This window comes from Epinephelus moara, chromosome 12 (genome assembly GCF_006386435.1).
Source record: "Epinephelus moara isolate mb chromosome 12, YSFRI_EMoa_1.0, whole genome shotgun sequence".
NCBI classification, from domain to species: domain Eukaryota; kingdom Metazoa; phylum Chordata; class Actinopteri; order Perciformes; family Serranidae; genus Epinephelus; species Epinephelus moara.
This window is the reverse complement of record NC_065517.1, coordinates 31,603,984-31,608,762: the sequence shown is the minus strand read 5'-3', so window position 1 is coordinate 31,608,762 and position 4,779 is coordinate 31,603,984. Positions and strand designations below refer to the sequence as shown.

Sequence of the window (4,779 nt, the reverse complement as noted above, 5' to 3'; positions counted from 1 at the left end):
CTTAGTACCAACTGAGCATGGTTTAAACACCACAGCCTACCTGAGTATTGTTGCTGACCGTGTCCATCCCTTTATGACCACAGTGTACCCATCTTCTGATGGCTACTTCCAGCAGGATAACGCACCATGTCACAAAGCTCAAATCATCTCAAACTGGTTTCTTGAAGATGACAATGAGTTCACTGTACTCCAATGGCCTCCACAGTCAATATGGACCAAAATCTCTGAGGAATGTTTCCAGCATCTTGTTGAATCTATGCCACCAAGAATTAAGGCAGCTCTGAAGGCAAAAGGGGTCCAACCCGGTAGTAGCAAAGTGTACCTAATGGTGTGGGTGTTACGCAATGTTTTGTTTCTTGGCAGGTGGATCGTAACAGTCCCTCCTGGGATGAGTCCAGATGTCATTGGGAAGCGCAGCTTAAATGGACTTTGCCTCTTCAGCAAAGAAAGCCTCCTCTTTCTGTTTTCACTGAGAGCAGCAGAACACACACAAACAAGCGCACACACACACACTCTGAGCAATCTCTATAATTAGTCTATACTGCAGTGAATGAACAGCAGCATTGGATAAACTGATAAACTTGCCCCCAGTCGCCTCATGAAAGAATGGAAAACTGCACTGATGATAGAAAACATAAACAACTGATAACATCATTCCATTTTAAAAACACACACACACTCACTCCGGTGTGGGAGCTCCACAAATATCCTGGTGATTTTCGCAAGATCAAGATGGACATATTAGTAGTTAGATGGATTTTTAGGGAGCAGCGAACACATTGTCTCAGGGGAAAAGATGTGAGCAACCTCTGGAGTTATATTATCTGGCATAAACCACTATTTTGCCTGTATTTTTGTCAGATTATATACTAAAATACATAATAAATACACCATTAATCACATTATGCATTCACTTGACACTGTCACTGACAGTCCTAACACCACAGAGGCAGTAGGCAGCCCTTTTTAGGTAATTTAAATCAGATTGTATCCTTAAATGTGACTGGACTATTCTGAAATGCATTATCCACATATAAATGTAACGCCTCAAAGACATCTTCCTCAACCTTATGGGCTGATCTTCATCTCAAACAAAAGGCTGTCACTCATGTTCAGTGACAGGTGTCAGCAATTCATGTATTCTAAAGGCTGGACAAATAAAATCTGCAGCAGCATTTAGAGATCACACTGACAACACGCCACACAGCCTCGCCTGTTACATGTTGGCTTTAATAAACACTTACCTTCAGAGAACAGGTGAGAATATATCAAACAAGGTCAGCAGCGACAGTATCCGGTGTGTGTGTTTCATTTCATCCCGTCCTGATGAGGATTAAAATGATTTCTGGTCTTTACCTGTTGCGGTAGAGACGCGGCGGAGCTGATCCGACATCCAGCTGGAGACTGAAGAGGAGGGACCGAGCACACAGCCGGGGAGGGTGTGAGGACTGGAAATGGGCGTCTCCACAGTCAAGACACACACTGTTACACATTCTGTTTCCGGGCATGACTTTCACAATAAAAGCCCTTGACTGTTCTGCTCCCCATGATCTTCAACATACTTGTGACATTGTTTACATTGTCCTTCATAACTCACTTTTTTAATATGAAATAATATTAAAGTTGATGCAAGAAGTCAGTGATGCCGTTGTACCACTGAAAATTAAGTCATATTAGCCTTACCCACTGTATCACACACCTCAAATAATATTACTGCTGTGATATCTTATTTTTGTAAATGTTTCAATCTATTAATTGTAGTTTTACGCATCTGAATTGAGTAAAAGATACTTGCTAAGTTCTTTGCTCTAACTTCAAAATAAAAGCACACCTCAAAGCAATATTACTGCTGTAGTATCTAATAATGTTACTTATGATTTTATTTAATGCTATTTTATTTTTGTAAGTGGTTCAAATTATTTTAGATGTCAGGCACTGTCAAGCAAAATTTCAATTATTTGAACTCAGTATATTTTACTCAAACACAATACAATAGGTAACTTCCACTAAGTTCTTTGCTCTAACTTCATCATCTGTGTCCTTCTGACAAGTGAACTAGTCATCCTCTTTGGTTTTGCCAAGTCTCATACAGTCAAACCACTTTAAATCCGCTGTACAGGAAACAAAAGTGACAGTGGAGCACTGCTTTGTAGACATAATATTTGCAAAAATTACTTTTAAAATGAAATTCAAATTTAAATTTAGTGAAATATGTTCATTTTCTAACATAAAGGTTCTTACACTGGGTGATGTGGGTCAGAGGAGATTGAAACACAGCCATAATAAAAATGCTGTATGCAGCTAGCAACTCCTTTATCATAGGTTGATTATTTGTATTGTTCATTTTTTATCATTAACCTGGAGATAAAAATTCATGCAAGTTTAAATTCAGTCATCTTGTCTTTAGACAGCAGAGGAAACATACTGAAAAGTAACTTTGATACCTCAAAATCAGTTTTTCATTTAAAACTTCTGCAGAGGTGAAATGATCCTGCTTCTTTTTCACAGGCAGAGCAAGAAGAGTCCTACTGAGCATGTGCAGAGTAAACTTCCTCAATCTAGCTTGGAGGAATTCAGTGCCCGCTCTGGGGTGCCGGTGGCTTGGTGGAGGAGCGGGCGCCCCATGTGCAGGGCCACGTTCGACTCCGGCCTGTGGCCCTTTGCTGCATGTCACTCCCTCTCTCCCCCCGTTTTGCGCTTGTCTGTCCTATCCATTAAAGGCTAAAAAGCCCCAAAAAATATCTAAAACACCCCCCAAAAAAAACAATTGTCCCGCTCTTCCCTACTTTACCAGGGGTGTCAAGTATATGGCCCATGGGCCAGAACAGGCCCGCCAAAGGGTCCAATCTGACCTACTAGATGATGAGACTACGAGGTGCAAGGTTTTAGGAGCAAGTTAAACAGTTGGTTAAAGGATCAACTGCACGCTTCTTTGCCACCTCACAACCATTTTCAACTTTTGTAGCAAATGTGGAAGCTGGAAAATTGTAATGAAACACGCTACACTTATAATTATTATTTTTTTTTTTGTTCTGGTCTATTGGATTTCCTTTCGCTGGTCTAGCTTTCTCTGTTTTATCCTGGATTGGCAGGTGGGGGGTTGTCTTTTTGTCCTTGTTGGTTCTATGTTTGTTTGTTGATGCTCTATGCATCTTTATTATACTTTTCCACCTTGATCAGAAAATAGTTCTCAAAAATATTGTCAATCCACAGCTTCAGTACCAAAGAATCTGTATCAGACATCTATCTTAAAACAATATTGGTGGAACCCTGCTGCTAAAAAACGGAAATGTATGGATAAATAGTAGGCTGACTCAACTTATTATTGAAATTGCACTTATTTTCTTCAAACATCTCAGGCGGTTCATCGGTCTTATATACATTGGGTTGTATGTGGCCCATGAACAAAAATGAGTTTGACACCCCTGGTCTAAACCATCTTCATTATCCAATATGTTCTAGTTAAAAAGTCAAAGTCATCATCTTTGTTTATTCCTGAAATACATTTTAAACTAATTCTTCTTATTATTGGATCCATTAATCCTTATTAATGTGATCATGTTAATCTTTGCAAGAACATCAGATGTTTCTGTACAGTATAAGACCTCCATTCTTACCTCCCCTTTTAAATATGTGTATATGTGAGTGTGTGCATGCGATTGACTCAGTGTACATATCATTTTACTTTACTGTATTTTGTGATGTCAAAGCAAAAAAACTTAAATAATTCATGAAATTGCAATACAGAGTTTTCACTTTACCAATCCACTTTTAGATTTTTACTTTTAAGGCAAACCACTTAATATCAGTGGTCTGACTGATGGTTGATGCTGTCACTGGGCAGTAGGACAGATCAAAGCCAAATTACACTTATAGCTGCTGTGCAGCAATGGTCGGGGCCAGGCAATTTTAGGCAAAATTAGGCCATTCTGAGCAACAAGCAGAGTATAGGAAGATGAAAAAAAGGTGGCATTCTAAGCATAAGAGACAATGCTTTATCTCACTGAGCTAATTAGCAAGAGACAACTCTGCAGTATATATGTTTAAAACTTCTTCTAGCTCATTATAGGAATTCTACAGCTGCAATGATTAGTCAATAAATCAATAAGTCAAACACATAATTAATCCACAACTATTTCATGATGGATTGATTGTTTCAGGCATCAGTGTTGGAGTTACCTTCGCAGATTTGAGGATATCCTCCTCAAATCTTGCTTTATCATGGTTTTGGACCTTTAGTCAGACAAAGTGAGATGTTTGTGGATGCCAGATTGACACATTGGATATTTTAGACAACTGGAGACCTTCCCTTATAGTGTATATATGTTTCCAAGACAGGGGTACATCTTTGATCCAAGGTTAAGACTTTTAATCTGTCATTGCACTACCTTATACAAAAAAAACAGTTTTTCCTAACAAAGAGGTGCTCATCCCATAACTGAGGAAAAGCCAGTTTTAGAGCATCGAACTCCTAGGTGGAATTCATTGATAAAACTGTTTTTAGGACAGAAGCTACTTTTCAGAATGGATTGGTGAGACTAGCCAAATTACTCTTTCTAAATCCCATACCGATATTTCTTTTTCATAAATATATTTGTTATTCTGTTCCCTGTAGCTTCAATAACATTGTTAAACACTGATATCTGACCCAGCATTAACCAGCAGCTTAATGGTCTCTTTCTTAAGAAGTCATAATCTATTTCATCATAAAACACTGAATGTGTGGTATATGTAAAAGCCCATGTGAAAAATGTAATACACACACACACACACACACAC

At 38.7% G+C, this 4,779-nt stretch overlaps 1 protein-coding gene across 3 annotated transcripts in view; it reads right to left on the bottom strand.

Annotated features, from left to right (window-relative positions):
• Window positions 1–4,779, bottom strand: part of LOC126398560 (intersectin-2-like) — a 134,949-nt gene that overhangs the window by 77,777 nt on the left and 52,393 nt on the right. The window contains exon 1 of one of the 3 annotated variants that reach the window (XM_050058001.1): window positions 1,357–1,434. The exons of 1 other annotated variant lie outside the window; for it this stretch is intronic. The gene's annotated coding sequence lies outside the window, so the exon portion shown is untranslated. Of the gene's footprint in view, window positions 1–1,244; window positions 1,435–4,779 lie in introns of those variants that run through there. One more of the 3 variants, XM_050058000.1, reaches the window with a different exon arrangement.